General features: G+C 37.0%; 1 pseudogene; it reads right to left on the minus strand.

The window, feature by feature from the left end:
* Positions 1-11,353: 11,353 nt before the first annotated feature.
* Positions 11,354-21,048, minus strand: LOC127545187 (39S ribosomal protein L24, mitochondrial-like; annotated as a pseudogene).
* Between the last annotated feature and the right edge of the window lie 864 nt (positions 21,049-21,912).

The raw sequence follows: 21,912 nt of genomic DNA on the forward strand, positions 1-21,912 counted from the left end.
TCATTTTGGTCAAGTACAAAGAACAAAAAACAACTAACCAGCCAATCAAGGTAGGAAGTCAGAGAAAATTTTGAAGTAGGGGAATAACAGTCAGGACTGTTCTTTAGGAAAATTATTCATGTCATGATATGAAGGATAGGTTGGAGGCTAAGGAAACTAAAGATAAGAAGCTTGTCAGATTAAAGCTTTAAGTGGAAGGGGATAGGGAGAAGGAGACTAGGATTATAGCTCCTCAAATATTGGAATAACTTACTTCCCAATGAGCAATCTTAAAGGGTTGTTTGGCAGATGAAATACCCATCAAAGTATCTACAGAATAAAGAAACCCTGAGCACAGGGAGAGAAAATAGATGATAGATGCCATAAAGAAATCTCTGGGTCACTTAGTGCTTTGATTTGATCATTCTTCTTTGTGTGTGGACTTGGACTGTTAAGTTTCTAAATGTTTATGTATTAGCATGTTCTCCCTAGTGACTGGAATTGATGGAGGAAAAACTCCTGGCTTACACCATTTTTATGGGAATTGACCATGGATGGCAAACCACACACTGGAAGGACAAGATGACCTTTAATAGCCTAATGAAAGAAATGCCACATTATAACAGCCACTACCTCCGGCCCAGAATTCTGCCTCCCTGGGAGACCACAAGAGACATTCTGTGGAAAGGCATAATTATCCCTATAGTATCATAGTGTCACTTCAAAAATTTGCCATGTCCCCTAAACCCTCTAATTCCACAATGAAAAATTCTGTGTGTGGATATATATGAAGTAGGTTGTTACACATCCATGGATATATATATATGCAAATGCAGGATAATGGCAGATAGTTAATATTGATATAGACTTACTGTGGGCCAGGCAGATAAAAGCTTTACAATGATTATCTAATTTGATGCTCACAATAACCTTGATGTGGGAATTATAATTATTCCCATTTTATAAGGAATATAATAGTAATATTATACTGTAACATATATATATTACAAATATATATTTGTCTAGTGTCTGGCTAGTGCTCTATCCACTGTGCCACCTTATATATGTATATACACGAACACATTAAACACACACACACATACACACACCACTAGAGAAGTATAATAGTATAGTAGATAAAGAACTAGTCCCAGTATCTGGAAGACATAAGTTCAAGTCCAGTCTCTCAGTACTCCAGTTTTCTTCTTACCTCAGGAATCAAATATAAAATCCTCTGGCAATCAAAGCCTTTCACAATCTGGTCCCCTCCTATTCTATCTGAGATATATCTATATTTATCTCTCTATATAGATATATATATACATAGATAGAAAACTATATTTATGTCTATGTAGATATATCTGTCTATATCTATATCATACATAATTATCTATTGAGATATATCTATATAAATATATCTATCTCTATATCTACATATCTGTCTAAATATATCTATGTCTATATCTATACAGATATATCTATATATGTCTATCTATTTATCTGAGACATATCTATATATCTATCTATATCTATATCTACATCATATCCATCATCTATCTATCTATCTCTACATCACTTTCTTCTATAGACTCTACGGTGATACAGGATTTTGGTCCATTTAATCCATTTGGCTCACTGGATATTGCTTTTCCTTTCACAGGACTCCCCATTTTCCAATTCCAGGTATTTTCTCTGACTGTCCTTCATACTTGGAACACTCTCCCTCATTTCTGACTCCTGGTTTTTACTTGTATCCTTAAAGTACAGCTAAAATGCCATCTTCTACAATAAGCTTTTTTAAAAATTCTGGTCTCTTCCCTCTGTTGATTTCACTGATTTATCCTGTATATGCTTTGTTTGTACACAGTTGCTTACACAGAATCTCCCCATTAGATTGTGGACTCCTTGAGAGCAAGGTCTGCACTCTCTTTTGCCTATTTTTGTATCTCCTTCATTTAACACAGTGCTTGGTACAGAGTGGGGCTTAATAGATGCTTGTTGATTAGGCAACTCTTTAAGATGATAAACTGCAGAGTAGTTATTGCTTGGTATTGGAAAGGAATGAATTTTCTCACCAGGAACTTCCTATACCAATGAATTCATAAGTCTGAAAAAGAAAGAGAGAGAGAGAGAGAGAAGAGAGAGAGACAAAGAAACAAATAGACAGAGAGACATAAACACAGAGAGACAGAGGGAGACAGAGACAGACAGAAACAGAGAGATAGAGGAAGGAAGGAAGGAAAGAAGGAAGGAAAGAAAGAAAAGGAAAGAAAGAAAGAAAGAAAGAAAGAAAGAAAGAAAGAAAAGAAAGAAAGAAAGAAAGAAAGAAAGAAAGAAAGAAAGAAAGAAAGAAAGAAAGAAAGAAAGAATGTAAAGAAAGAAAGAAAAGAAAGAAAGAAAAGGAAAGAAAGAAAAGGAAAGAAAGAAAAGGAAAGAATGGAAGGAAGGAACAGAGGGAGGAAGGGAAGGAAGAACCTATTTACTCCATTAAGGTACCCTTGAATTCTTAAGGCTAAACTAGTAGAGTTCAGACTCAGGTAAATTCTACCAAGCTGGATAGGCTTTGAATCCATTCTTTTGGATTCACTTTTGTGTTCCAAAATTAGTCTTATTTTAAGCTTCTTGAAGCTTATTAAGCTTACAACCACACTAAGATTTTGGGAGTATTCTGGGGACCTGAGGTTTAAAGACTAGACTAGTTAAGTTTAGAGAAAATAGTTTTCAGAGTGCTGGAGATCAACATATAAATTGTTCTAATCACAAAGAGTCCTGGAACAATCTGCTAAAGCCAAGGAGAAAGCTGTGATCTCCATCTGGGAGAGAGGAAGTAGCTATGCAGTGAAAACTATAGATCCTTGAAATATTTTTGTATGGAGCAATTCAGGGGTCCTCAAACTTTTTAAATAGGGGGCCAGTTTACTCTCCCTCAGACTGTTGGAGGGCCGGACTATAGTAAAAACAAAAACTTTGTTTTGTGGGCCTTTAAATAAAGAAACTTCATAGCCCTGGGTGAGGGGATAAATGTTCTCAGCTGCCGCATCTGGCCCGCGGGCTGCAGTTTGAGGATCCCTGCCACCTACAGCACTTCTCCAAGTAATGTCATCAAAGCAACCATCAGTTTACAAATAGGGAGGTTTCATTTGTTTTGTGTTTGGAACTCAGAATTCCTTTTCTTATAAAAACTGCATTTTCAGTGTAAATTTGTGCCCAGGCTAGTCCATTTAAAACCTTATTTAACCCTTAATGTAGTTAAAATGCTACATTTTGATGAGGAAATTAGTACAAAGAAATACTCTTCTTAATTTTTAATTTTTTATATCCTATGTTTAATATCACCTTTATTTTAGAGCATAGCCCCTGAATAAATCATAAGTTCTATATATTGAGGGGATTTATTCTAAGGCCCCTTCCACTGTTCAAAATAACAAATTAACATATTTGTATGGTAATATCTATATAATTACTAGTTCTTTTCTTTAAAGGTAAGGATCATATATCTCTGATGATGAATTTTATCTTATTCTCTCCTGTTATTTCATTGTAATTTAATTGCTAAAATGTGGCAGCAAGCTCCACCTCCTCCCCACCCCCAAGTACTATTCACTGCTCTTTGGCTGATCCACAATTTTAACCTTTAAGAAACTCTGCTTTTCTATGATATGCTAGCTCTGTAACATTACCTTAAAAAAAAAAAAGAGTAGTTAAAGGAATGAACCTTTTTTGTGGGAGAAGTTTACAGTCATTAAAAGAAAGACATAATTTCTCAAAGCAATCAAACTCCCTGTCCCCTTGTGCAGATGATCAGGTTTGTCTAGATAAGGAATAATATCAGAAGCAACTCATATTAGGTAGCTAATGTTTACAAAATGTTTTGAAAGCACTGGTTTGGGCATTCCGTCAGCATCCCAATGATCGTCATGAAATTGATCTAATATTATTTTGGGGTCTTGATCCAACAGGGGAATGGTCAAGATGAATATTATATTAAAATACAGATTCCCTAATTTATTAAGTGAAAGCTGGTATGTTGGAGTGGTGAGAGCACTAGACCTGAGAGTCAAGTTTTTCTGTTCAAATCTGATGCTGGGCACTACTTTTTATGTGAATTTGGGCAAGTAACTAAATCTCTTTTAGTTAGCTTCATTTCCAGGTAGCCTGGATTTGATGATCTCTAAGGTTCCTTCCAGTTTCAAATCTATGATTTTATGGTGTTTGAAGTTCTTAGTCTCAAAACTACCTTTGAAGGCTTTGGAACATTTGAGCAGCTTGTCACTAACACATCTTCTAAACCCCCAAGTGCCAGCTTCTTAAACTATAATTTATGACCCTATATGGAGTCTCATAACTGAATGTGAGGGTCACTGAATTATGATTTATTATCAGTAAATATTTGATTTATAAATCTATATACCCAGGGTCACATAAAAATTTTTCAGGCAAAAAGCAGCTGTGAATGCTTTAAGTTTCCCATGCCTCTGAATCCGTGGAAGTTCCCTAAACACCCCACACTATCCTCATCCTTGATCAATGATCATTAATGCTCAAGGAATTCAAAAGTTCTTCTTTGTCAGAGAAAGGTTGGGGCCTTCCCTAAGACTTCTCCACCTAATTATTTTGTTTAGACAAAATAAAGTAGAGGGATGAGCCAATACCCTGAGAACTGGGTTGACATAGTTAATCTAGATTCATTGGCTACTTAACACTTTCCTTAAGGTGTAGCAGTCAAGTGTACAGATAACAGTCAGACTCCAGTCACAAAGGAGTACTGTAGGTTTCTCCAGGGATATATCTGCAATTTATCCCTCCACCCCATTCTACATAAGACACTGTGACTCTCATGAAATAAAAGTGGGTTTGACTAGGATATATCAGCACTGAAAGCACACCAAAACTAATTTTAAAACCTTTTCTTTATAGTATTGGTGGTTGTGACCAAAGAAGAACTAGAGATCATTATTAATCACAAAATATAAAATTTTGATTACATCAAATTAAAAAGCCTTTGTACAAACAAAATTAATGCAAACAAGATTAGAAGGGAAGCAACAAACTGGGAAAACATTTTTACAGTTAAAGTTTTTGATAAAGGCCTCATTTCCAAAATATATAGAGAGAATTGACTCTATAAGAAATCAAGATGTTCTCCAATTGATAAATGGTCAAAGGATATGAACAGATAATTGTCAGATGAAGAAATTAAAACTTTTTCTACTCAAATGAAAGTGTTCCAAATTACTATTGATCAGAGTAATGCAAATTAAGACAACTCTACGATACCACTACATACCTGTTAGATTGGCTAAGATGACAGGAAAAAATAATGATGAATGTTGGAGGGGATGCGGGAAAACTGGGACACTGATGCATTGTTGGCAGAGTTGTGAATGAATCCAAACATTCTGGAGAGCAATCTGGAATTATGCCCCAAAAATTATCAAACTGTGCATACCCTTTGATCCAACAGTGCTACTACTGGGCTTATACCCCAAAGAGATACTAAAGAAGGGAAAGGGACCTGTATGTGCCAAAATGTTTGTGGCAGCCCTGTTTGTAGTGGCTAGAAGCTGGAAAATGAATGGATGCCCATCAATTGGAGAATGGCTGGGTAAATTGTGGTATATGAATGTTATGGAATATTATGGTTCTGTAAGGAATGACCAGCAGGATGAATACAGAGAGGACTGGCGAGACTTACATGAACTGATGCTAAGTGAAATGAGCAGAACCAGGAGATCATTATACACTTCGACGATATTGTATGAGGATATATTCTGATGGAAGTGGACATCTTCAACAATGAGGGGATCCAATTCAGTTCCAATTGATCAATGATGGTAAGAATCAGCTACATCCAGAGAAGGAACACTGAGAAATGAATGTGAACTATTTGAATTTTTGTTTTTCTTCCCAGGTTATTTTTACTTCTGAATCCAAGTCTGGCTTTCAGAGAGGTTGTGTGATTTGTTCAGGGTACACAACAAGTAAGAACTGATGATTGTTGTACAGTGAAAAGAGCGCTATCTTTGGAGTTAATGTACCTTAGCTTGAATTCTTTCCCTGTCACTTACTGCCCATGAGAACTTGAAGAAGTAATTTAATTTCCTGGATCTCAGTTTCTTCATCTGTAAAATGTAGTTATTAGACTAAATCAAAGCTTCTTAAATTGTGGGTTATGACCCCTGCTAGGTCACATAACTGAATATGGGGATCATGAAAAAATTGGCAACAATAAAAGGTATCCAAGATTATGCCATGATTTAGTTCTTTAAGTAAAAATAACCAAGTGCATTCATCTCCTTACTATGGGAATTTACTTTCATCTTTAATAAATGGCAAAAATTATATGTAGATCAAAGAATTTTTTTAAATAAAAGCTTTTTAGTTTCAAAAATATATGCAAAGATACTTTTCAACATTCACCCTTGCAAAACCTTGTATTCCAAATTTTTCTCTCTTTCTTTCCCCAATTCCCTTCCCTAGACAGCAAGTAATCCAATATATGTTAAATATGTACAATTCTTCAATATATTTCCACATTTATCATGCTACACAAGAAAAATCAAATCAAGAAGGAAAAAATGGGAAAGAAAACAAAAAGCCAACAAACAAAAAAGGCAAAAATAGTATGTTGTGATCCACATTCAGTCCCCACAGTCCTCTCTCTGAATGCAGATGGCTCTCTCCATCACAAGTCGATTGGAATTGGACTGAATCAACTCATTATTGAAAAAAGCCACATCCATCAGAATTGATCATCACATAATCTTCTTGCTGCTGTGTATAATGTTCTCTTGGTTCTACTCACTTCACTAAGCATCAGTTCATGTAAGTCTCTCTACACCTTTATGAAATCATCCTGCTAATTGTTCAAAGAATTGTTTTAAAATAAATTTCTTTATGATGTTATCAGTAAATGTTTGATATTTACACCTATTTTATATACCTATGTACCTGGACTCATGTAAAAATTTCTCCAATGAAAAGGGGTTAAGAATAGGAAAACTTTAAGAAGCCCTAGACTGGATTATCTGGTTTTTAAGATCTTTTTCTAACTCAGTATCTATTGATCTATGAGTCCAATCCATGTCTTTGGACCTAAATTCAATATTCTTTCATGTTTCTTTGCATATATGAAGCCTTTTCTGACCCATAACTTACTTCCCTCCCTTAATCTAAGTTCTCTTCCCACCCCTTAACTTAAATTTATTTTGCAAGTGCTTTTATAGACATTTGTTGTTTTCTCTGATGGAATATCTCATATTTGTCTTTTGATCCCCAGTGTCTAGTACATTGTAACTTGTTTATTGATTAATTGATAAATTGATACATCTATAATGAGAAAACTGAATTTATATCAGCTTCTCCTACTGGAAGGCCAAAAGCAAGACAAGGTCAAGAGGGCTGGAGGGGCCAAGATGGACTGCTTGACCTTGGCATTGTACAACTTAATGTCCTCTGTGCTCTTTGAGAACAAAGGATGAACAACAACAACATGAGAAAGGTTCTGTTCATCACACCCATTTTTGCTTTTACTTATTCGGTTTTTGTAGGGCTCAGACTCCTTGTTCAAGATACACAAAAGTCAACAAGAATTAAACTTCCTTTCTCATTAGCCTCTTATTCCTTCCACCCTATTGCTAGTTCCCTAGAAAGGTAGGACTAGTTTCTGTTCTTGTGGGGTTTTTTTATTTTCTCCTTCCCCTATATATATTTTTAAATCCTCAGCTTAGCACAGTGCCTGGCACATTTGTTGTGATTCATTTGTTCAGTTGTGACTGACTCTTTGTGACCCATGGGGCATACTGTCTATGGGGTTTTCTTGACAAAGATACTGGAGTGGGCCTGTCATTTCTTTCTCCAGCGGACTAAAGAAAATGTCAATTAAGTCACTTTCTCGGGGTCCCATAATGTCTCGGGACAGATTTGAACTCAGATCTTCTTGACTCCATCTGCCTGGCACAGAGTAAGTGTTTCATAATGCTTGTGAAACAACTGACTAAGTGATTTTCCTCTGGTCTTCTACAGATTCAAAAGGGCCTAATTTTGCTTTTTATATTAATAGACTGCTAACAAGGAATGTATTTATATTAAGAAGCTCAAGGCAGGCAGGTAAATTTAGAATCAACATATAGAAGCTACAGGGATGCAGATTTTTGGTTCAATTAAAAAAAATAAGAATACTTTCTTAGTAATTAGGATCATAGGTTAGAGCCAGAAAAATCCTAAGAGGCTACTCAGGCATAGCCACATCATTTTACATATGGGGAACTGGGCCCTGAAAGGGTAAATGGCTTGTCTAAAATCACATAGGTAAGGAGTGCCAGCACTAGGCTGGATCCCAGGTATTTTCCTTTGTGTCAGGCTTCCTAACAAAGATAGAGGGTTATCTGCATTAAGACAGGTATTAGTTACAAAACTGGTAATGTGAATCCCTACTATCTCCCTTCATCAGATCATCTGAAGATTTTTGTTTAATTCTGGGTGCCTTTTAGGAAGGACATTGACAAGCTGGGAAATGCCCAGAAAAGGGAAATCAGAAGGACAGAGAATCTCAAATCCATGCTGTATGAAAACAAATTGGAAAAAATAGAGGTGGTAAATTTGGAATAGGGAAGACTTAGAAGAGGCATGATATCGTTCTTGAGGAATGTCTTGTGAAAAAGCAATGGAATTTATATTGTTTGACCCCAGAAGAGAGCCAGAAAATACATGTTACAAAAAAAGCATGTTTACGGTTTGGTGTCAAGAAAAACTTCCTAAGACAAATTATTCAGAAATGTAATGGGCTACTTCCAGGGATGTCCCGGTGAATATTTGACTGGCTTCACTTTTTAAAAAAATTTTAATCCACTTGGCTAAGATGACTGGAAAAAAATAATAACAAGTGTTGGAAGGGATGTGGGAAAACTTGGACACCAATGAATTGTTGGTAGAGTTGTGAAATTATCCAATCATTCTGGAGAATAATTTGGAACTATGCCTAAAGACAAACAGCATCCTTGTTCATCTAGCAGTTTCACTACTGAATCTGTATCCCAAAGAGATCATAAAAGAGGGAAAAGGATCCTCATGCACAAAAATGTTTGTAGCAGCCCTTTTTGTGGTGGCAGTGAATTGAAAATGGAGTGGATGCCCATCAGTTGGGGAATAACTGAATAAATTATGTTATATGAATGTAATGGAACATTATTGTTCAATAAGAAATGATAAACAAACTGATTTCAGAAAGGCCTGGAAAAACCCATGTGAACTGATGCTGAGTAAAATGCTGATACTAATGAAATGAGTGAAACAATTTGGTGATTCAAAGCAATTGCAATTGACTTGGAATGGAAAATGCTAATTGCATCCAGAGGAAAAACTATGGAAACTAAATGTGGATCGATGCATAGGATTTTCATGTTTTTTGCTTTGTTTTTTTTCTTTTTCGTGGTTTTTTTCCTCTTTTGGTCTGATCTTTCCTGTACAAAATGACAAATATGGAAATATGTTTAAAAGAAATTTAACCTATATCAGATTGCTTGCTGTCTTGGGGAGTGGAGAAATAAGATAGAGAGGGAGAAAAAATTGGAACATAAAGTCTTACAAAAATGAATGTTGAAAACTATGTTTACATATATTTGGAAAAATAAAATACTATTTGAAAAGTTTAATCTGCATTATTAACATTTCCCCATCACTTTCTTAGTCTGGATAACCAATGAAACAATAAGAATCAAGCCTTAATTTCTGAAATGTACATTTTGATGTTTTTGTTCAGTTGTGTCAGTCATATCCAACTCTTCATGACCCCATTTGGGGTTTTCTTGGCAAAGATATTGGACTGTTTTTTCTATTTCCTTCTCCAACTCATCTTACAAAGGAGGAAACTGAGGCCAGATTGGAACTTCCAAAGATGAGGGACTCCAAGTCCAGCAGTCTATTCACTGTCCCACCTAACTGGTCACTTCACACTGAAATTTTAACAATCCAGGTGACTTCTGCATATCCCTGCTTCAAATGAGTGGACTATTTTTCACTGGAGGACTTCAAACAAAAACTGAAGAGTCATTTATTTGTTTAATGTGGCTTTGTAAGGATCCTTTTTGGGCTATGAGTTAGAATAGATAGTCAGCAAAGTTACTTCTGTCTCTGAAAAGCTGTGATTTTGATTCTATGCTGTTGCAAGGTAATTAAGTTCTTAGCACTACAGGTCTTCAACCAGAAGCTGATGGCCATCTGTCAGTGATGTTGAACAGACTCCTGCATTGAGTAGGAAATTGGGCTACACGATTGGTATCAAATTCAAATAGAAAGGGGGAACTATACATAAGGATTCTAATGGACCTCATATTGACTTAGAAAACCCTCTATGAACACTATCTATATATTGCCATATTCTTTATTTATTTTGTTAACAAACTACTTCCCAATTACATTTTAATCAATATCAAAAGTCCTGGAGATATTCTTGATGCTTCTGAACTAGATGATTTCTGAGGGTCCCAGAAATCTTGAAACCCTAACCCCCTTAATGTGTAGATGATTGTGCATTCTCTGTTGTCTATGCTCACTCTTTAAAATAATTGTATTGCATATTATTGTTCTATAAGAGAAAATCAGCAGGATGATTTCAGAGAGGCCTGAAGAGACTTATGTGAGCTGATGCTAAGGGAAGTGAACAGAACCAGGAGATTATTGGACACAGCAACAATAAGATTGTATGATGTTCAATTCTGATGGACATCTGTCTTTTCAACAGTGAAGTGATTCAGACCAGTTCCAATGGTCTTGTAATGGAGAGAGTTATCTGCACCTAGAGAGAGGATCACAACATAATACTTTTACCTTTTTATTGTCATTTGCTTGCATTTTTTTTCTTTTTGATCTTATTTTTCTTGTGTGCCATGATAATTGTGGAAATATGTTTAGAATTGCACATGTTTAACATATTGGATTATTTGCCATCTAGCAGAAGAGGTGAGGGGAAAGGAAGGAACAAAATTTGGTACACAAGGTTTTATGAGAGTGAATGTTGAAAATTATCTATGAATATGTTTTGAAAGCTTTAATAAAAAAATTGTATTCCAGTACTTAGAAAATAACCTGGCATAAAGTAATTATTTAATAAAGTTCTTTTCATTCATTCATTCATCTAGCCATCAATTCATTTGAGCTTTTATATGATATAATTTAGAGTTTGAAATGATTGGACCATAGTTTTAGCATACTTCCTTCTTTGGTAAAAGAAGCTATTCAGGAGTCAGTTTAATATGTCTTTTTTTCTCATAATATTTTTATTTTTTTAGACAATAGTAAATAAGGCAATTTGACAGATTCCCAAGATCATAATCTTTGAAGGGGGGCAGTTATTGGAAGAAGACAAAATTTAGCTTTAATACCAATAGATTTTCCTGTGCCTCTGAGTCTTCACAATTCCCATTGCCTCCATCACCCTCTTTTTCCAAGATCTTCAAACAAGAGACATTTTCCACTGATATATCTTTGGGGTCATCAGTCCCATTCAGGGATGATGCCATCGTGTATGGGGAACTTGAATAGTTCCCCCTGTCCTCAGGGAGACTTGTACATGTTTGCTTTCCTCTGTAACCTTCATTCCAGTCTCATTGGCTTCCTGTTAGTGACAGCACAAGCTTGACCTGGTGGAAAATTGGGGAAATCGCTGGGGAGCATAGTCCCCCACTAATTCTTGCTCCTGCCAACATATCAGAAATTTGTGTTCAGTCATTCCAAGACAACCTAGTTCTTCTTCCTGATGATCTGAACCTCCTTGACCTGCTTCCCAGCATCTTCACTCTCCAGGATCTCAATTGTACCCCACAAAACACATTTCAGGAATCCTCAGATATAGGCTCGATAAGAATTGAATGCTGTCTGTTCCAGGTTGGCTTTCTCCTCTTGTCCCCCATAGATCCAGGTCGGCTCATTCCATAGGGGTACTTATGAGACAAGTTGGCTTTAGCTGCCTAGGCGCAATATCCTGGGGAGTACATTCAATTCTGACTCCTGATATAAAGTCTTTAGGCTATTATTTAGGTGGATAGGTGGGCACATGGCTTTATTTATAGTCTCATTTAAAAATCCTTTGAAAATATGGGAAAACCTTGACAAATAAGCTTAATGTCCCAGTGCATGAAGCTGTTCATTGACAAATTTCTCAAGTGGCTAGTAAAATTCAGTGGATTTCTAGAAGTGGAACAAATGAGCTGCTCTGAATTTTCTTTATTTGTAGCATTTATTACAAGGTAGTTTGCCAGCACTCACTGCAAATAGACAACAGACTCATTCCTTCTACCTTCTAGTTAGAACAGATTAGATTTCCCAGGTTCCTCCCATCTCACTTTTCTCTTGATACTCCAAAATGAAATCCATTATTCACTGTAATTTTTCCCAGGCAGATTTTAAGAGGGTTGTGTGTATCTGTGTGTGTACATATGTGTGTATGTCCATTTTCAAATTTCTCTCTACACTCTTTTCAGAGTCCCCTCTGGCGAAATCTGTCCTACTTATGGATAAAGCAAAGTACTTAGCCTTCTATGGGAAAAGTAGATTCTTACCAAGAGGAATATAATTGAAATTCTCTTTAATTTTGTTCATGGCAAACAAACCTTTGTTTTTTCTATCTTCCATTTCTTTCTCTCTTTTCTTCCCCAGCCCCTGTACAAAAAGATCATTTTACCCAGCATCTTCAGTGATTAGTCAGAAAGATGGAAATTAAAATGATAATTTTTTAAAACAGGAAAAAAAAAACCTTAGGAAAACTAAGTGTTAAACTTGAAGTCAGAATTTAGTTGTTCACTAGTTCTAGTCATGTCCAATTTTTAATGACTCCTTTTGGAGTTTTGTTGGTAGAGATAGTGGAATGGTTGGTCATTTCCGTCTCCAATTCATTTTACAGATAAGGAAATGGAGGCAAAAAAGGTTAAGTGATTTACTCAGGTTTTATGACTACTTAGTATCTGAGGCCAGATTTGAACTTAGCCTGATTCCAGGCTGGGTGCTTTATTCACTGCTCCTTGAAGTTAAGAAGTCTAAATCTAAATCCTACTGCAATCACTTTCCAGCTGTTACCTTGGCCTAGTCATTTAACATCACAGTTTTTGGCTCCTCATTTCTAAAAATTAGGATACTAATATTACTTACCTTATGAGGATCAGATAACATACTGAAAATACTTGGCAATTTTTAAAATTCTCTATAAATATTAGCTACTCTTATTACTAGTTCCTTTTTCATCTAGTTGAAATCCAGAGACATGGAATGACTTCCCTAGCATGGTATAAGTGGTAAATGGCAGAGGGTAAAAACAACGTTTAAAATTCAGCTCTCACTGTTTCTCAAACACAAACCTCCCACTCCCACCTCCTGCCATTCTGTGAGCTGTCTTCCATTCCTGGAACATATTGTCTTCTAATCTATTCCCATGGATATATATCATAGCCAACTCCAATTGGGTTTAAAGAGCCAACTCATTAAAATTTCAGTGTAACCATTTAAACCTCAGAAATGAGCAAATGCTACAAATCAGAATTTGATTTATTGTTTTGTTGATTATCTACATTTTTACAAAAGTAATAGAGAATGTTTTAATAATGCAGAATAAACTTAAGAGTGTGTTCATAGTCACTTCCTCCTCTCCAAGAATCAAATGTTAAACATTTACCAGCATACCCCTGTCTATGGTTTTTGGAATCATTTCCTTCAAGGCTCAACTTGATCATCATCTTCTCCATAAGGTTAGTTCTGATTCCTCCAGCTGTGAGTGCTTTCCCATCAAATATTATCTTGCTTTTATTATTATATACTTATATGTGTTTGTGTTTTCCCAAAGCAAGAGCCTATCATGTGCCAAGTAATAATGATGGGTTCCTTCCCTCAGGGACCTTATATCCCAACTGAGGAGTCCACTATCCCCAAATATGGACATATATGGGTATATGCAATAAATACAAGAGAGTTTCAAGAACAAAAACAATGACAGTTGAGAGAGCTCAAGAAAGTCTTCATGTAGAAAACTGCCATGAAGGAATCAAGGTATTCCAAGAGCTGGAGGTGAGAGGAGCATTTTAGGCATGAGGTTCTGTTAGATCAAAGACATAGAGACAGAAAATAGAGAATATTATGGAAAGAATAAGAGCTGAATCACAGATTATGTGGAAAACTCTAGTACATAAGACAAGAAAGGTGGGAAGGAACCAGGACCTCGTGGGTCTTAGATGCCAAATGGGTGAGTTTTTCCTTGATCCTACAGGGAAAAGACAGCAATTGGAGTTTATTAAGTAAGGGGATGACACGATTAGAGCAATATTTTAGGCAAAAGTATGATTAAAAGATATTAATTAGGAGATTATTACAATGGTACAGGAAGGGATAATGAAGACTTGACTAGGATATGGACTATTATAGTGGAGAGAAAGGGATGAAACTGAGAGATATTTTAGCAATAGACATGACATTTGGCAAATGATAGAGTACTTGGATGAATATGAGTGAGCAGGAAAAGATTACATTGAGCGTGCAAATCTTGACAAATGGAAGGATGGTGATTTACTCAGTAATAATAGGGTAATTCAGACATGAGGGGGGTTGGGAGGAAAATAATGAGTTCTGTTTTAGACAAGTCAAGTGTGAGATGGTTATCAGACATAAAGTTCAAAATGTCCCAATAATAGTACAAATATGGTACTAGAACTGAGAGGAGAGTCTAAGGATGGATACAGAACTGAGAGTTATTTACATGGAGATAATACATGAACCTATGACGTGAGAGAATATAGAGAAAATAGAGAAGGGGACCCAGGACAAAGTCTAGAAAGATACTCTGTGTGAGGGATATGAATGATGATACAGCATAGAAGACTAAAAAGTGGTCAGCTAAGTGGGAGGAGAAGCAGGAGAAAATATGTCAAGCAGGGGTCAGTTCTACAAAAGTGGAGAGATGCAAGATGAAGTGTCATGTGCAATGAATAGAAAGAAAACTATTAAAGCAAGACAATAAAAAATGCAAAGGGGAGTAATGTATAATAAAGCAGGAAAGGTAGGTTGCTACCAGACTGTGAAGGGCTTTAAGTGCATGGAATGTATATACAGTAAATGATAGTTTGAGACTTCAAGAATCAGGTTCAGAGAGCACCAGTAATTTACACCCTTGAGGCAATGGACCTTGAAACCGTAGAATTCTCACTCTCAGATATTAGCTGCAGAGATTGATCTCATTTGCTAGTGAGGTTGTTGTTTTTTCTCCTTCATTCTTGAAGAGGACCATGACATCAGGAAGAAGTCATGACTTGCAAGTGAATTGGATTTAAATGAAGGAGGGCTGTGTAAAGTCAACAGCCTCACTTTCTCCTCCAGAGTCTTCTTGGTCCAGTAGAAAAATAGAGCTCAGGATGACTAGAGATGTTCCTGGATGCAATGGGAGACCTTTTAAAACTAAGATTATTAACAGGTCTCAGTTTGACTGAGGCAACACCCATAGAGTGATTAAAGATAGATAAGAATAAGGCAAAGAATGACCTCTCTACCTAGTCAAAAATAACTAAATAAAATCTGAGAAGGGAAAATCCTCGGGATTTCTGGTCAAAATAGAAACAATTGCTATTTATACTCACTCTGAACCATGAGAATCCAAACAAATGCCAGATAAAGCTTGAGCTGAAATTCACTGTTGATCAATCAGTGAGAGCCGGAGTATTTGGGGTTTGAGGCATGGTTCATAAAAAAGAAATCTATCCCCCAAGATATCTTGCTAGGTTTCAGCAATTGAAATTCAGCGATTTGGACAAAGCACCCTCAGATAAGGGTATGATTCCCTATGTGAATAGAGAAGGAAGGAAGGAGGGAGGGAAGGAGGGAAGGAGAGAGGGTTATAAAGAAGAAAAGAAGAAGCTAGGGAAGGAAGGAAGGAAGGAGGGAGGGAGGAAGGAAGAGAGGGAGAAAGGGAGGGAGGAAGGAAGGAAGGAGGGAGGGAGGAAGGAAGGAAGGAAGGAGAAAGGAAGGAAGGGAAAAAAGGGAGAAAGGGAGGGAGGAAGAGAGGGAGGAAGGGAGGGAGGAAGGAAGGAAAGAAGGAAGAGAGGGAGAAAGGAAGGAAGGAAAGAAGGAAGAGAGGGAGGAAGGAGGGAGGGAGGGAGGGAGGAAGGAAGGAAGGAAAGAAGAAGGGAGGAGGGAGGGAGGAAGGAAGGAAGGGAGAAAGGGAGAAAGGGAGGAAGGGAGGGAGGAAGGAGGGAAAAAAGGGAGGAAGAAAAGGAGAAAGGGAGGAAGGGAGGGAGAAAGGAAGGGAGGAAGGAAGGGAGGAAAGGAGAAAGGAAGGAAAGGAAGGAAGGAAGGAAGGAAGGGAGAGAGGGAGGGAGGGAGGGAGGAAGATGGCCCAACTGGAATTAGCCAGTTACTTACAGGTACTTACAGGTTGTTTATTTGTGCTTAGACTCCTTATTCTCAGACATTAACTCCATAGATTGCTCTCATTTGGTAGTGAGGCAAGAAGTCAATAATGGCATAGAAATAATTTGCTTTTTCATTTGCTTCTGTCATCTTAACATTAACATCTAATACTTCTGAAAGTTGCTGAGATCAGTGGAGCCTTTCTCTAGTCTCATTGTTGTTTAGTTGTTTCAGTTTTGTCTGACTCTATGGCCCCATTTTGGGGGATTCCTTGGCAAAGGTACTGGAGTGGTTTGCCATTTCCTTCTCTAACTCATTTTCCCAGATGAGGAAACTGAGGCAAATGAGTATAAGTAACTTGACCAGGTTCTGAGGTTAGATCTAAATTCATGCTTAAGTATTCCTGATTCCAAGTCTAGTGCTTTGTGCACCATGGTGCCATCCAGCAGCCTCTATTCTCACCCACTTGTAAATTAAGGAAAACATGATGGGAAGAGTAAACATTAGTAGAATAGGCAGCTTGATACAGTGAGACACAAGCCCTGGCCATCTGCTTCCAAAAGATGCTTAGCAGCTGAATGATCTTGGGTTAATCATTTGATCTCCTCACACTTCAGATTCCTTATCTATAAAATGAGAGGGTTTAGGCTAGCTGGGCTCTGCATTCCCTTACAGCTCTCCATCTAAAATCCTAAAAATAGGTTAGAAGTCCATGCACTCGGACATTTCTAAAAGGAATGCTTGGCTTGAGCCAAGATGCCTTTTAAAGAGTGAGAGAATTGAGATGCAGATTTCAATAAACAGAAACTTTTCTAAGTGTAGGAGTAATATTTTCTTACCTACTTTCATATGCAAAATAAATGGTAAAATTATTGCAATGACTTAAAACAGAAAAAAAATGAGTGTTTTACTATCCACAATAAAAATTAAGGAGTTTTAACCAAAGCAATCAAGCAGACCAGTTAATATATTCAGCAACATTGTTATTGTTCAGTCTTGTCCAATTTTTCATGACCTCATTTGGGGTTTTCTTAGCAAAGATACTGGAGTGGTTTGCCATTTCCTTTTCCAGCTCACTCTACAGATGAGGAAATTGAGGCAAACAGAATCAAATGATTTGCCCAGAGTCACACAGCTGGGAAGTGTCTGAGGCCAAATTTAAATTCAGACCTTACTGACTCTAGGCCCTATGCTCTATCCACTGCATCATCTAGTGGCCCTGTATAAAGTTATAGGGTTTTTAATTGTCTTGTGAGTTAATACACTCAGTGGAAGGTTCAAATGGTACAATAGAAATAACACTGGATTCTGAATCAGGGGATCTGGGTTCAAATTCTGATTGTGCTACATGTGTGATTTCAGACAATACTTCCCTCTCAGAGATGTAGTTTCCTTTCCATAAACTGATGAGATGTTCCTTTTCTCTTCTTTAGTTCTGTGGTTCTATGAATAGATAGGGCATGGTTGAATGCTCATTAAATAAGTAGTATGTGCTATTTTCTGAGAGTCAGTCAATAAATATTTATTAAGGACCTATTATGCATTAGGCTCTATGCCAAACCTAGAGATGAAAATTATAGCAAAAGATAGTCTCTTTTCTTAAGAAACTCACAATTTAATAGAGGAGACAACATGCTATCAGCTATGTACAGACAAGATATTTACAGTGTAAATGGAGACTATCAATGGAGAAAATGAAAGGAAGGCACTATATTAGAAGAAAAAAAAAAAAGACTTCCTCTGTAAAGTGAAATTTTAGTTAGGACTTGAAGAAAGCCAGGGAAGTCAGGAGGTAGAAATGATAAGATAAAGAATTTTGAGCATTAGAATACAAATGCCTGGAATAAGGAGAGTGTCTTGTACAAGGAAATTACTTCTAATTCCTGATTCTCACAGGGAGCTAGGTGATGCAATGGATAGAGCACCAGGCCTGGAGTAAAAAAAAAAAAAAAATGAATTCAAATCCAGCTTAAGATACTGTATGATCCTGAGCAACTCTCTTCATTTTATTTGCCTCAGTTTCCTCATCTGTAAAACAAGCTGGAGAAGGAAATGGTAAAGCATTTAGTGTCTTTGCCAAGAAAACCCCAAGGGATCATTAAGAAGCAGACATAACTGAAAATGCCTGAACAAAATTGTCACTATCAATATGACTTTAATTTCATTTCAATCATCTGTAAAATGAGGGGATTGGACTTTGGGTCTCTTGTTGAAAGTTCTTATGATGCTATTTATAATAGCCAACATGACTAATACCAAAATCTGGCATGCTGGCAGGGCTATTGTCCAACTGGAAAATGTGTGTATCCACAAGGAAATATTTGAGGACAAAGTCAGGGGACCAGGAGATCTGATAAGATTTGAATCGTTCATTTTCCTACAGGTTCCTCGTGGGTGGGTGTAGTGTGATCTGTGAATCATATTTTTTTTCAAGATAAAGTTGTAAAGTATACCCAAATCCTTGGGCAACTCATTCATTTTGTGGAAAATATAAAATTGATGGGCAATCTCTAGTAAATCCCCAGTTAGAGAATAAGGAAACCTGAAAATCCTCATTACATTTATCTCCTCAACTGTAGAATTGAAGGATTGTGTCAAGTGAGCTGAGATAGGAGCTAAGTTTTACCTGGGATCTCAGCCCAATTCCTCTACTAAACTAGCTGTCTGACTTTGATCTCATGACTTAACTTCCTTGGGCATAATAATATAGGGGTAAAAATATGTCTTCTTTGTCTCACAGCAATAGTGTGAGCTTAAAGTAAAGACCACTATACACATGCAATGATTGTTATAGGCCCAGCTGGCAGTGGAGAAATATCCAGAGATTTTGCCCTTACAGAAAGCCTCAGGGCCCTGGCAGACAAATAATTCATAGGGACACAGAGCCCCCAGCAAATCTCCATGAGAGGATGACAAATTGTGGCCCCATCTAATTTGTCTGTGGTACACAGGCTATGGGGAATCAAATGAAATTGTCAGAGACTTAATGTGCCCATCTGAATCTTGCCTGACATTTTTTTTTCCAAAACAAAAGCATTATTGATACTTGCTGCTTCCCTCACCCAGAGATGGACATGATGATCGAAGTCTATCATTGATGGGTTTATTCATTCATATGTACAACCCTGCTGGAGTTTACATTCAGTTCTCAAAGAAATCCTAAAGGTGTAAGAACAACAGCTTCCTTAACAGTGTCCTATAATCCCACTGCTCCCCAGCTGAGGGTAAATGAGACCATATTTAAAAAACCACTTGAAGATGCAGCTGGCAGAATCCCAGGATTACAGCAGGTAGAGTGGTTCTTAATGATTGCAGCTTGGATAAGGAAAATGGGAAATCAAGGTCAAACCTCCCCCATTGGTGACTTCTCAAAAAGCATCCTCAGAGCTTTCTGCTTCTTCTCTTGCTCAGCCCATTTCCTGCCCCCTCACAACTTGTTCTTTCCAAAAACAAGCACAGTGTCTGATGGTGAGATGAAGAATTTGAGAACCAGTTGACAAAACCAGACAGAACTCAAAATAAGAGTAAGGTCTGACTGTGGCATTCACACACACACACATACACTCCCTCCCTACTTCCAACCTTGCCATCACTAGATGGACCGCTATTTGGGGGAGGGTCCCAGACCAACCTCCTTTCATCACTTTCTTATTTTCTGACTTTGCCATTTCAATTTCCTTCCCATTCTGCCTTTTTTTTATTGGTGAGTTCCTCTTGGGGTCTCTTTTGAGAGGAGGGATCCAGACTGCATTGCTTCTGACTCCACCCAGTAACCTTTTATTTATTATCTTCTCTCATAAAAGTATAATCTCCTTAAAGGCTAAATGATGTTCCCTTGTATTTATATCCCTAACCAATCAATTTGTTGAGCACCTACCATGTCAGGTAGCCAGATGTTGCAATCAGAAATACTCACCCTTCTGAGTTCAAATCTGGCTTCAGACACTTCTAGCTGTATGATCCTGGGCAAGTCACTTAACCCTGTTTGCTTCAGTTTCCTCGTCTGTAAAATGAGCCGGAGAAGGAAATGCAGAACACTCCATTCTCTTTGCTAAGAAAAATCCAAATGGGTCATGAGGAGTTAGATATGACTGAACAACAACAGCAATATGCCAGGCTCTATTTCCCAGCACTTAGCACTGTGCCTGACTCATAGTTAGTGTTTAATCAATGCTTGTTGACTAAATGCCTGACTTGATTCTCATATATCTGAGACTAACTCTAAAAGCTGGGTCACACACATATAGACTAAAGATACATCTGGCTACCAAAATTGCACTTGAAAATAACCTTACTAGTCAAGTATGTTGGAATTAACAGGTCAACTAAGGAAATCAAGAAGTTTATCTGACTTTTTCCTCCATTGGACTATCAATGGTTGTTCTCTAAATTGCTCTAAGTTGATTCAGTTGGTATTGTTTCTTTAGCTTTTTTTTTTTTTTTTTTTTTTTGTTTTTTTTTTTTAGCAATGCTAAAACTGGATGAAGAACAGAACCCGAATCTCTCCAAAATCCGGGTGTCCCATTTTATCCAGGGATACTCTCCAATATCACCAAATGATATGACTTTGGGAAATGATTAATACTGAATGAAGTAATTTTGAACTGTCATATATTACTCAAACCTTTGTTCCTTCTCATTTCTTACCTGGCTGCTCTCCTTTGTGACTTTTCTAACTGACTTCTCCATTATGCCCTAGAAGTTTGTTATTGGAAAAATCTCATCCCCTTGCAAGATGCCATCAGCTTTGGTACTCCACCTCATCATCATCATCTAATTGGAAGATAAAGTTATAAACTCTAAAATTTCTATTTAAAGAGGCAGCTCAGCTCAGATGTCCTTATTTCTTACCTGGCAATTGGAATGTCTCTGACTTTTCAGGTACTTTCCCTGGCATCTGTACCTCATCCTTCAGCTTTCACATTAGATTGTAAGCTTCTTGAGGGCAGGGACTATCTTTTTCTTATCTATATATCCTCAGTGCTTAGTACAGTGCCTGGCATGAGATAGGTGCTAAATAATGTTTATTGACTAACTGACTGGATTCTTGGTGTACTTTCCCCCTCAAAAAAAAAGGAAAAAAAAAAAAAAGACTGATTGGGCCAATATTCATGAAATTTGATCACAGAAAGCATGATGTCATATTCTATTATTCAAGGAGACACTGTGGAAGATAGGAAAATGAGTAAAATAAGAGTTTTAATCTTTAAAAGACTTTATACTCCAATAAGGAACTTAAAAAAAACACAATTGCAGGTTTCAGTTCAATTGTGTTTGACTTTTCATGATTCCATTTATAGTTTTCTTGGCAAAGATTCTGGAGAGGTTTGACATTTCTTTCTCCAACTCATTTTAGAGATTAGAAAACTGAGGCAAATAGGTTAAGTGACTTGCCTAGGATTCTATCCTCCATATCTCTTTGCTTCTTAGTGATTATATGCAGAGACAATTCAGATAACAAAATACTATAAAATGAAACCAAAACATCTGAAATTGAGGAGGGAAATCAGTAGCTAACTCCTAATTTAGAAACTTTTCTGCACCTAATATTTA

This window comes from Antechinus flavipes, chromosome 1, assembly GCF_016432865.1.
Source record: "Antechinus flavipes isolate AdamAnt ecotype Samford, QLD, Australia chromosome 1, AdamAnt_v2, whole genome shotgun sequence".
Lineage (NCBI taxonomy): Eukaryota > Metazoa > Chordata > Mammalia > Dasyuromorphia > Dasyuridae > Antechinus > Antechinus flavipes.